The sequence below is a fragment of the Impatiens glandulifera genome, chromosome 7, assembly GCF_907164915.1.
Source record: "Impatiens glandulifera chromosome 7, dImpGla2.1, whole genome shotgun sequence".
Taxonomy (NCBI): domain Eukaryota; kingdom Viridiplantae; phylum Streptophyta; class Magnoliopsida; order Ericales; family Balsaminaceae; genus Impatiens; species Impatiens glandulifera.
The window spans coordinates 38,266,260-38,279,828 of NC_061868.1; the positions used below are offsets into that span (position 1 = coordinate 38,266,260).

Below are 13,569 nucleotides of genomic sequence, written 5' to 3' on the forward strand. Positions count from 1 at the left end.
ACGACGCTTATTTAAGCGTTGGCAAAATTAAAAAAACGTTGCTAAAAGTCTATTTTATTTTTAAACTATTTTTTTTAAATTTGTTTTTTTTTCTATTTTTATTTTAGATGTTATTTTTTTATCTATACTATTATCACATTTTCCCTTCATCTCTCAAGTACCTAATGAACATAACCCTAAACCCTTAGGGTGAACCCATATTCCAGCACATTATAACCTTAAAAACACTTCAGAAACTAATGAACTCTCTCATATTTTATATACCAAAAACTTCTTCTTTTTCTCCGATGTGGGATAAATGTCATATTAACATTTCAGAAACTAATGAATTCTCTCATATTTTACTTTTAATTTAATTAAATTTAAATAATAATTAAATAAAAAACATATATTAATAATACTATAAAAAGTTTAAAAATTATGTTATATAAAAAATATTAATTAAATTTTAATGTTAACAAAATTTTAAGTCAAATTTAATTTTAAAAAAATTAAAAAATTAAAAAAATATATTTACAAAGTTTAGAAATAAAACATAAAAATTATTAAAATTTAGAATATTTAAATTATAAGGTTTTAACAAAGTTACAAAGTTGGTATATAAAAAAAATAAAGGTGGTGGTATAGATATAAAGATTGTCAAAAGTTTTTTTCTTTTAATTTTTACCCACGCTTAATATGGGTTGACATATAAGGGTCGCTGAAAGTATGTTTTGTTGTAGTGAATGTGAAAAACGTATTAAACGTGTCGAAAACGTGTCAAAAATGTGGAAAACTTGTTAAATGTGTCAAAACGTGCCAAAAACGTGAAAAACGTGTTAAACGTGTCAAAAATGTGTCAAAATATTTTAAACGTGTCAAAACGTGTTAAACGTGCCAAAAATGTGTCAAAATGTGTTAAACGTGTCGAAAACGTGAAAAAACGTGTCAAAAATGTGTCAAAACGTGTCAAACGTGTCAAAAACGTGTTAAACGTGTTAAACATACCAAAAACATGAAAAACGTGTTCAACATGTCAAAAATATGTTAAACGTGCCAAAAACGTGTTAAACGTGTCAAAAACGTGTTAAACGTGTGAAAAACGTATTAAAAATGTCAAAAACGTGAAAAACGTGTTAAACGAATAAAAATGTGTTAAATGAATCAAATAATGTTAAATAAATAAAATAATAATAATTTGGGTTACCCAACCCATACTCAACCCAACCCAACCCATACCCAACCCATATTAGTAAATAATATGGGTTGAATTATGGGTTGGGTAAATTTAATTTGGGTTGAATATGAGTTGGGTAATACGGATTGAGTTTACCCGTTTGCTCACCCCTAGTCCCAGACCACTTCCAAAGCCGACCCATCGGGCTCCCAAACTGGCCCTCACAAACCAGCGGTCCACTTTGCGTCCGGTCCAATCCACTTAGGGCCTGTTTGTTTAATTCTTTTGAATTTCAAATGTTTTTCAACATTTAAAGGTCCTAAGCTGTTTTTAGAAAACGACTTCTATGTATTCTTAGAATATTTTTATAATTTTTTTATTATAGACTTGTTTGGATTTATTTTAAAATCTAACTTGTATAAATTGATATTCTTATACTTTGTTTTTACAATTTTCTGACATTAATGGTGTATTGATATTAATAAATATTAAAATTCGATAAAAATAGAAAACGATTTAAAAATATTTTTAGAATGTTTTTATAATTATTTTTATTAAAGGCTTATTTGGATTTATTTTTAAATCTAACTTGTCTAAATTAATATTTTTAGGTATTTATTTTTATAATTTTCGATATCAATTGCATGTATTGACATTTATTTAATATTTTAATATTTTAAAATTCAAAATATAAAATTTAAATATATGTTTAAAAATTTAAAAAATAATTGAATAAACAAAATATAAGAATCCAATTTTCTTAAAAAACCAAAACTTTATGAAATAAACATAGGTCTTTAACGAGTACAGGGGATATATATAACGCCATAAATCATTTTTTAGTACCACAAAATATCACTCCCTACAAAATATCACTTTCTTTAAAAATAAAAATATAATATATATTATTTTTTTAAAAAATAACAAATCAATGACACGTGTTATCGTCTAACAGAAAACTTAACAGAATTGGATGTTTTTGTCCAGCAGTGACATAGATGAACATTAAACTCAACTAGTGATATGAACGAACAAAAATTAGTTCAGTGATATACATAAATATTCCGTTATAGTTCAATTGTAAAATTGACATTCTTCCCACAAAATTTCTAATATAACTTTCACCATTTTCTAGGTACTCTCCCTCAAAAGGAGAGAGATAAAGGTAAATCCTTGAGAGGAGAGAAAATGGTAACAGGATCGAATTACTAATAAAAACAAATTCTTAACATGTATCACACATTTGCTATATAAAATGACTTAAATATATTAAAATAATAGTTTGTTTTTTTAGTTTATAAATATATAAATAAATAAAATACTGTTGGATTAAAAAAAATAGATAACAATAAGGTGTTTAATTAATGGATTTACAAATATTTTTGGTATGCATATAGGTTTGGTCGGATTACATAGGTTGGCCATAGTTATTTAAGGGGATATTTTTTTTTAAGAATTACACCTTAAAAGCTGGAATATAAAAAGCTATTTTTTTTTTTTTATAAATTATATACGCATTGGCTCAACAATATAGTTTGTGGTGGAACTAATTTTTTTTTTTTTTTTTTGAAATTAAAGGAAAACTAATATTATATCCAACAACCATTATCTTCCTTAAACTCAAAGCACTTTTAGATATAATCGAACCCGTAACATTTTGGTCTCTTAAGCCGACTCTTATCACTTGACTACCTTGATAGATAGTTTGTGAAACTAATTTATTTTATACAAACTTTTATTTTATATTTAACTATTTTGCAATCTTCTTAAAATAAATAGATATATTTCTCATTTATAGTTTCATTAACCGCTTAAATAAAATTGGTGATCATAATTATTGTGTGTTTTGGCTGGCATTCAACCTAAAAAAAAGATATAACCTTTATAGATGATAATATAGAACATTCTTTACATAAAATGACATAATCATTATAATATTTTTTGTATGAATTGTATTCATATTTATTTAATTTGCAATCTTCTTCAAAACAAAATTGTTTTTGTCACTTGAACATATATATATATATATATATATATATATATATATATATATATATATATATATATATATATATATATATATATATATATATATATATATATATATATATATATATATATATATATATATATATATATATATATATATATATATATATATATATATATATATATATCGATATATTTATGATATTTACTCTTGAACCAAATCGCAGGCCTATGATTGAGAAGGGCAGATGGGGGAGTTGCAGCGTCAGCAGATGAACTTGACCATTTCTGAGATGAAAATTGCTGGAGGTGAACGGGTTAAGTAGCATGCAGCATTGAAATAATAGATATACTTGCAACATTTTGGATGAACGGGGGATCTCGTGAATATTCCAAAAAAGATTTGCTTTGAACAAAGAGTTATGTCGTCCATTGTGTTCACACATATATTAGGATCGAATGATGGTGCCGCTATGGGATTGAGTGATGGTGCTGCCGTTATGGGTTTGACTGATTCAAATGCTTGATCGGAAGGTGAAAGTACTGCAAAGGCTATTAGTACAACTAACAAATTCTTTGAATTCATTGCTAAACAAATTATAGATATAAGAGAGTCGACAATTAGTATAAGTTTTAATTTTGATCAGTTTGATGAGATGAGATGACTATGTGTCTTTTATAGCCACTACAACAAAACCTACTTTCAACCACCCTTATCTGCCAACGCATATTAAGGGTGGGTAAAAGTTAAAAGAAAAAAATTCTTTGCCAACCTTTGTACATTTACAACCACCTTTAATTCTTTTTATATATAAATTTTTTTAAAACCTTATAATTTAACTATTCTAAATTTTAATATATATTTTTTAAACTTTATAAATATTTATTTCACTATTTTAATTTTATAATTTGAATTTAACTTAAAATTTTATTAACATTAAAAATTTATTATTATTTTTTATATAACATAATTCTTAAACTTTTTATATCATTATTAAAATTTTTTATTAACATCTGTCTTTTAATTAATTATTATTTAAATTTAATTTAATTAAAAATAAAAAAATAATATAAATTAAAAATAAATAAATTAAATATTATATTTAAAAACAAAGATTGAACTTATATGTTTATTTAAATTAGAAATCTTTCTTTTTGTCTATAATTAGAAAAGCCCAAGCCTAAGCCCATCCCAAGTCCAAGCCTAATTAAATTTCTTTGAACAGATACGTTCATATTCTAACCTAATCACCGACTCTCTAGCCATTTCCTTCCTCCTATCTTTAGAGAGCAGATCTTCATCATCATCATCATGATATATTCCTCGTGGAGCTACATCAAATTCCTCCATCTATCTAACTATGTAATCACTTACGACTCCTCCTTCTCCTGGACGTCGCAATCAACACACAGGCAATCACTTTTGTTTATCTTCTTCTAATGCTTTGAGAATACACGATCGGAGAAAATCGATTCGAAGAAGTCTCATCAGTATGTATCGATTTCCCTCTTTTTTTGTCAGCATTTACTACTTAAAACGAAATTTGAGTTTCTTTTTATCTGGTGAATTGATTGAATCAATGAATGAATGAATTCTACTATGTCTTCCGATTAATTAGGGTTTATATTAGCTAGGAGGAGAGCATGAATGGAAAATAGATCCTAGCTATATATATAAAATAAACTGGACTGTGGTTTCAGCCTTTGGTAGTAGGTAGTTAAAGAAATCAATTATCTTCATCAGTTCCACATACTCGTATTCTTCTTGGCACTGTTTCATGATATTATACAGTCCAGTTACACAGTTGGAGTTGCAAAACTCAGGGTATTTTAACTATAAACACAAACTAACCAAATTTGTATTATATTGCAAGAGGAATGAACTTATATAAATTGTTTTGTATCTTCAAGATCCGTAGTTGGAAAAATTGAAAAAATTGGGGTTCGGAGACTACATCCCCTAACTTTGAATTTTCCACCGATAGGATTATTATTATTATTATGCGAATTTTGATTAAACTCTTGAAATTTATATTTTTTTTTCTCTTTGTGGGTATGTGCAGATCCTTCAAGATTCAGGCTTACCCACCAGACATTATTTGTTCGAGTTCACACTAGTTTCTGCAGTCGGAGTCCATTCTTCTTCTATATTGTAAGACATATTTATTATATCTCTTATTGGTTTGGCTGGTCCATTGATAACAATATGTTGCAGGGATGCTCTTTTTAACAAATTTTCAGATTAGTGACTAAGTCTGACTATTTAACGTTGCGAAATGGTTTCATAAGTGTAAGAGTTTCTTCTTTAGAATAAAATTCATTGAGAGAGGATGATGATGATCTTCATTTGTTCTACTGGTGCAGGTTTATATGGGTCCAGGAAGTAAATTTTACTTCCAAAAGTATATCCAAACGTCATTGGAGGATGATTTCAAAACAGTTGTAGGAGTAAGGTTATTATCTAAACAAATATGATTTTTTTAGATTAAAAAATACGTAATTTGCTTAAAGTTGTATTGTTTTTAATATTAACAGTCATGTCTTGTGGGCGTCATTTGTGATCTTCTCGCTCCTGAATATTAATGGTGAGACATTGTTCTCTGGGAATAGCCGTGGCTTTTCTTTTTAAGATGAATTATGAACTCATAAAAATCTTCTTTCAGGATGGCATATATTGTTTTGGGGATCATTGATTCCTGTAGTGTTAAGGATTAAGGAATCTCTTTTTATGAACTTGTCTTGTTTATGAATTTAGATGTAATTTGTGGATTATACTGTAATTTTCAGATAATCTTGGTGGTTGGAACAGAGCTTCAAGTTATTATGAAAAAAATGGCTATGGAAATCACCCAAAGACATTGCAGACGGCAAAGGAGAATTTTGAGTTAGCCCTGGAGGTTGACAATTCAAATAAACAAGCTAGGTACTTTTATTTATCAAAGTTACATTTTAAATCTCATACACCTGGGGCATTTGTAGCTGTGTAAGTGATACCAAGCTCTAAACCTTGTACCTTTTTTCCTTTGTTTTGTCGGCTTACTTCTTCCTTGATTTTTTTATATTTTAAGGGATAACAATTGTATTCCCCTTTTTAGTTGACTATTAACTCCTTTTCTAGTAAATTGTTTCTTTTTACATGGTTATATCAAATAACTGGGTAGTTTGTCTACTTTAAACAGAGGGGCTGCTTTATTGGTTGAAGCTGCAGTATGGGTGATCCAGATGCATAATATGAACTAGGCTGTAAGCTTAGAGTTGATCTAATTTTTTTATTCCTTGTTATTTTTAATTGTTCTAAAGATCAGAAATATGTTCTTATGTGTTTGAACAGAATAAATATGTTCAGTTGGGTCATCAAACATTCTATTTGGAGAAGGCTAGGTACATTTTTTTTTCCTGCAAAGGTACGGATTTATTATTTTGTTTGGAGAAGGCATACCAAATTTTTCATAGAAAGTTTTCTGTAATATCAATATGACAAGAAATATCTTATATGTTTATTATTTTTTTTGTTTTTTATACTAAGACCAAGGTATGACAGTTTTATACTTTTATGTTTGAGCTATAATACTATAAAAGGAAAATTAATCCTCTGTATTTGGTTTTTTCTTTTGACAGTATTGATGACAGTATTGATGACTGGCTGTAGTATTGTTGTTAGAACTTATTCTAAGTTCTATTTTTGGATTTAATCCATTCCAGGTTTGTCTTGTCTATCTTTGTTTGATTGTTGATTGATTGTTGATTGAATGTTTCTATATAACATATATGATATCTGCTAGAGATAATTGTTTATAGAAATATTTGTTAGTGATAGATATGTGCACCAAACATCCTTATTAATCATGATTATCAAAGAAATTCGACAATTATTATTGTCGATCTTTATATAATTAATAGTATTATATATTATTGACTTAAGTATATTCATTAAGGTATTCTACTTTAAATAGTTTATACTTTATGTCTCATGATCTTTATTGGTTATTTCAAGTCTTTATTTTGCATATGAATTGTCTCATAGAATTTGAAAACATCTTTAAACTAGATATTTGTATTTCCAAGGCTATTATTTTGACAATTCTACATTGGAAATACTCTTTTTTTGTCTGGATTTATATAGTTAAACTATTGATGGCACTTTTTCGGATTGAAATTATAAAAAGTTGTTATTTGGTGAACAGACTTAACATTTATTAGTATTTTGGCTGATAAATTAATTGATAAGAGGGTAGGTAAAAGTTTTTGGATTATTTGAAGATTATTCAAATAACCCAAATCGATTAGTCATTGTTAAACTGAAAAACTTATTTATGTTTCTGGCTTAATCTAGATACAAAACTAGATATAAAATGTATTTTTAAATTGGGTTATATAGAATTCTAGGTCATGCATATCACTCATTAGGGCATATGAAACATAATCCAATGTAGATTCATATTTGGTTGAAATGGTGTTTTCAAATCGGTATATTGATCTTCAAGAATTCTTAAAGTTTATTCTTGAAATTTTGTAATGAACAATCTTAATATCTAGATTCCAATAATTGAAGATCAATTTAATTCCCTTTTAGAAGTTTAATTGTGAAGAATGAATGATTCAGGTGTTATATGTTGTCTTCATCTTTGAGCTGTCAAATGCATGAAGAAGCAACCAGGTTTTGTTTTTCAAATTTTGTGTCGATTTAATTTATATCAATATACCATTTTTCTTTCTTTATCTTAAAAAATAACCTTTTTCACATATTTGCAGATTTGGTCCAAGAAGAAGTGGATGTCCAAGAAGAAGATTAAGTGGATGAACCCATTCATTTCCAGTTCTTTACTGGTTTGTTCAAAAATTATTTTATTTTGTTTGAAATATATTTGATGTTGGGAGAATTTAGTTAATTTTGTTATTATTAAAAATGTCATTAATGAGTATGTAATTATTTTTAAATTTTCTTTTTTTAATGAATATTTAATTTTAAAAATGAAAATTCGAATAAATTTTTTAAAATAAAATAATAATTATTTTTAAAAATTATAGACTTTTGGCGACGCTTAATTGATGCTACCGACGCTTACATAAGCGTCGTTATAACAAACGCCCACCCTGCTTATGGCGACTCATGAATAAGTGTCGGTAATATTTTTGGCGACGCTTTTAAGGGTTGGCAGAAGTCTTTTTAAGCGTTGCCATAGGTCTGTTTTGTTGTAGTGAGCAGAGGAATATTAAGAAACCATCGTAAAGAAAGTAGCAACATTTATTGATAAATATTATTATTTAATTGATTTAGATTATGAAAATTCTAGTAAAAATTTATCCTTAAATCATTTTCAAATTAATTTTATTTTTATTCTAGTTAAATCTCATTTTCCAAAATAAATAATTTTACATATATAATACTTCTTAATTCGAAATGAGCGAGTTAAAGATTGTGATTGATTTGAATATTTTTGTTAAACAAAATAAATCGAATTAATTTATTTAAATATATAAACCCAATAGTAAATTAATGGGTGAGTATAAACTATACAAAATATTTTTTTTTAATTATTTATTTTAGAATAATAACTAATACATATTAATTATGTAGGTGAAAAGTCTTTTTTTTTTTTTAATTATACTTTATATTTTTTAATAAATAATTATATATATATATATATTAATAATTTTATATTTATATAATTATATATTAAATATATATAATAACTTATAAAAAAATTAATTTATGATATATTATTAATTATATATTTAAATAAAAATAAATTATTTTGTTTGATTATTTTTCTTCCTTAATGATTTTTGTAATAAATAATTATAAATATATTAATAATTTTACTTATATTATAATTTTATTAATATATTATTGGTGATATATTTAAATAAAAATAAATAAAGTTGTTTGATTTATTTTTAATAAATAATTATATATATATTAATTATTTTATAATTTATATAATTATTTATTAAATATAAATATATATAACACCATACATAAAAATTAACTAAGAAGATTCCACACGAATAAAAATATAAATAAAATAATATTTAATAAAATATATTATTTAAATTTATAATTTTTTTAATAAATCACGAATAATATATTAAAATAAAAAATAGAATACTGGCATCCCACACTTTATTCACTTCGGTAAACAACTTATCTTTCACATATCTTATTACATAATTTTTCCGAATGAACCTCTAATCTCGTGACCTTACACTTTAACATTGGTCAATCAAATATTTGATTAATATTTTTTAACATTTAGGCTTCGTGACCTCATACTTTGGTCAATCAAATATTTGTTTCCATATTTTTTAACCACTTTCAATTGATACCGGCCTATTATCTATCGACAAACCACATGTCAATCACACACGGTTAAAGAGTATTTGTTTTATTAGGTTGCAAGTTCGAAACATACTTATATCATTTTTAATTTTACTTTTAACCGTTTGAAGTTTATAGGCGGATCAACCCATAATCCAATCCAAGTATCAATTTACTCTCACATATATATCCAAATTAACCACAACTCTCGACCCGATAATTCGAACACTTTGAAAATTAAGCATCAATATATATATATATATAAGCTAGTTAAAAAATTGAACTTATATGGTTAAAATATTACACGTTCATCAAATTTGGTGTTGAATTAAAAATATAAAGTCTTATTAGCCTTATTGGTTAAACATTTGTATTTGTTTTTATTAGGTTGCAACTTCGAAACACACGTATAACCTTTTTAATTTTATTTTTATTAGTTTGAAGTTTATGGGAGGGTCAACCCACAATCCGACTCAAGTATCTATTTACTCTCACATATATATGCAAATTAACCACAGCTCTCGAACCGGCAATCCAAACACTTTGAAAATTAAGCATCATTATATATATATATATTATATATATATAAATTAGTTAGTTAAAAATATAACGTCTTATTAGCCTAGTTGGTTACAAGGTTGTACTTATTTTGTTATGTTGCAAATTCAAAACATACATATAACATTTTTAATTTTATTTCTAACTATTTTAAATTTATGGTTGGGTCAACCCACAATCCGACTTAAGTATACATTTACTCTCACATATATATCCAAATTAACCACAACTCTCGACCCGACAATCCGAACATTTTAAAAATTAAACATCATCATATATATATATTTGTGATATATTTAAATAAATTTGAATTAATTATTTATAATCAATATAATTATATATATATATATTATATAACCAATTATTTAATAATTAATTTATGATATATTTCAATAAAAATAAATTCTCCCTTTATATACAATATAAATATATATAATTATAAAATTTGAAACTAGGTTCGAGTCCAGTTGACGAAAATTTTAGAGAAATATTATAAATATTAAAATGTGATATATGCGTATGTGATTGAAAGATTAGAGAGTTATCGATCAAAATGCCTAAAATGAGTTTATTAATACATAATGTTCAAAATGAGGTTATGTAATAGTGGAATATGTGGGTGTGAATTCGAGGGATTAAATGAATAATAGATCAAAATGTCTAAAATGAGTTTGTTTGTGCATAATGTTCAAACTAAAGTTCTGTGATGGTAGTACGTATATGTGGTGTGAATATGAAGAATTAAGGGAATGATCGATAAAAATGCCAAAATAATGATATAATGTGACCGATAATAACAAATTAGTGAAGATAAACAGATCGAGAGATGTGAGTAATTGTCTTTTTTTAATTATATATTTAAAATAATAATTAACATATTAATTATGAATGTGAGAAGTTCTCCCAATTACACTTTAAATTTTTTTAATAAATAATTATATATATAAAACCTATATAAAAATTAATTTGTAATATATTATTGGTGATATAATTAAATAAAAATAAATTATTTTATTTGATTATTTGTCTCCCTTAATGATTTTTTAAATAAATAATTATAAATATATTAATAGTTTTACTTTATCAATAATTTTATTGATATGTTATTGGTAATATATTTAAATAAAAATAAATAAAGTTGTTGGATTATTTATCTCCCTTTTATGAATTATTTTTATTAAATAATTATTTATATTAATAATTTTATATGTATTAATTATTTTATAATCTATATATTTATTTATTAAATATAAATATATATATATATATATATATATATATATATATATATAATTATAACATAATTTTCAACAATTATAAAATAATTATAAGTGATGTAATGGTTAAAGTGTTCACATTTTAAATTTGAAACTAGAGTTTGAGTCTTAGGTATTAATTATTGAACAAAATGCTTAAAATAAGTTTGAGAATTATATATCGATCAAAATGCTTAAAATGAGTTTGTTAGTATATAATAATTAAAAAGAAGTTATGTGACAGTGATATATGTTGGATTAATGAATAATCGATCAAAATGAGTTTGTAATTATTTTGTTAGTGTTTAATGTTCAAAGTGAAGTTATGTGATTGTAGTACATCTCATTGTGAATTTAAGAATAATATGATGTGACTGATAATAACGTATTAGTGATTATAAATGTTATAATAATTTTATTAGTTAGTATATAATCTTCAAAATAGTGTAGGTGGGTAGATCAAAATACTGAATATATTTAAATAATATATGCTAGTAACTAGGTGGTGGGTATGTCTTCCTGAATTAATTATTTTTTAATTTATATAATTATACATTAAATATATAACAACTATTTAAAAATCAATTTGTAAAATATTAAAATTAAAATAAATGAATTTTTTAATTATTTGTCTCCGTTTTATATTATTTTTTTTTCATTTATTTTTGTTAGGTTAAAATATATATATATATATATTTTTACTTTTTCATTATATTTTTTAAATATGCTACTATATAACTTTTTTAATTTTTAATTGTTATTCTTATATTTTTTCTTTACTCAATTTTTTTAATAAATAATTATATATATATAATTCTATTTATATTAATTATTTTATACGATATAATTAAATATAAAATTTAAAATATTCTTACCTATATAATTAAAATTTTCAAATAATTTATTAAAAAAATATTTTTTATATATTCGAATTTATATACCTAATATATATATATATACCTACATAAAATTATAAATTGAATTCAATTATCACAAGTGGTGTATGGGTTAGAGTGTTCATATTTTAAACTTGAGATTATATTTTATGTCTTAATTGATGCGTATTAATTTTAAAGATTGTATTATAAAAATTAAAATGATGATGATGATGGTATATGTGTGTAAATTTGAGAGATTAAAAGAATGGTCAAATTTTAAATGGAATGAGTGCGAATTTGAGGGATTAAAAGATTAGTGGTTCGAATTGAATTAAATGCACAAAATGAAGTTATAATATAATCGATAATGACAAATTATTCAGAGAGAAATGCCAAAGTTAAGGTAGATGTTGGTCGATAATGAAATGGAATAAAATGTCCAATGTACTATGAGTAGAAAATAGTCACCTATGTAGCAAAATGTTAGTTTTTATTGTTCAATTTTTTTTTATTTGTTCATTTTCATATATATTTTATGGTTGCAATTGCACCATATTTAAATATCTATTTAATATTTTATTTTGCTTTATAATGGTGACTTTATTTAAAAATAATTTCACTTTCAACAACAATTATTTTTATTTGTTAAAAATATTATTATTTTTTAAATATGTTATTGAAATTAAAATGACGGTTTAGAATATACTTTAATTATATATATTAACAAATTTAATAACATTTTTTTCCGTTTAAACACAATTTCTATTCTATATATTTTAAATACATTCATATAAAATTAATCAATTTAATTAGAAATTTGTCTATATAATTAATTTGAAATTTATTAAATAATTTTGAAAACATATGATCTTAATTATTAATTCTAGAATTTCTTTTAATTTAAACTATAATATAAATAATTAGTGTTTATAATAACGTTAATTTCTTATTGTCTTGCTCTATATTTTAATATATTTAATTAGTCTTTATAAATTTTATTATATTTAATTAATTCAATGTATGCTAGTTAAATTAATGTGGCATGGCTTCATTAACTATTATAATCAACATAATCAAACACGAATATAGAGATAGCTCAAATTGTATGAGTTTAATTGAGAATAAAAAAAATCAAAATTTTAATATTATGACATATTATCTCTTGATAATCACCTTGATTTGATCGAACACTTACCTTATGCCATTACTTGTCTCTTGATAATCACCAATGAATCTTAGCGTTTCTCTCACGAACGACATATTAAACACAACGTCTCAATGATGCGAGTTTTTAATAGAATAAATAGGTTTAAGGACAAATAAAAACAATAAGTCATATTTATAAAGTTATTGTCATCAAATAATTCTAATTAGGACTTATTTGTATAAATATAAACTACATGGATCACATTT

The 13,569-nt window shown here is 24.1% G+C and overlaps 1 long non-coding RNA gene across 1 annotated transcript; it reads left to right on the forward strand.

Annotated features, from left to right (window-relative positions):
- The first annotated feature begins 5,379 nt into the window (after positions 1-5,379).
- LOC124910831 lies at positions 5,380-8,024 on the forward strand. The gene is made up of 9 exons (XR_007096464.1): positions 5,380-5,435; positions 5,510-5,598; positions 5,681-5,730; positions 5,933-6,068; positions 6,325-6,388; positions 6,477-6,549; positions 6,764-6,847; positions 7,749-7,802; positions 7,898-8,024. It is a non-coding gene; the product is annotated as an uncharacterized LOC124910831 (long non-coding RNA).
- Positions 8,025-13,569: the final 5,545 nt, after the last annotated feature.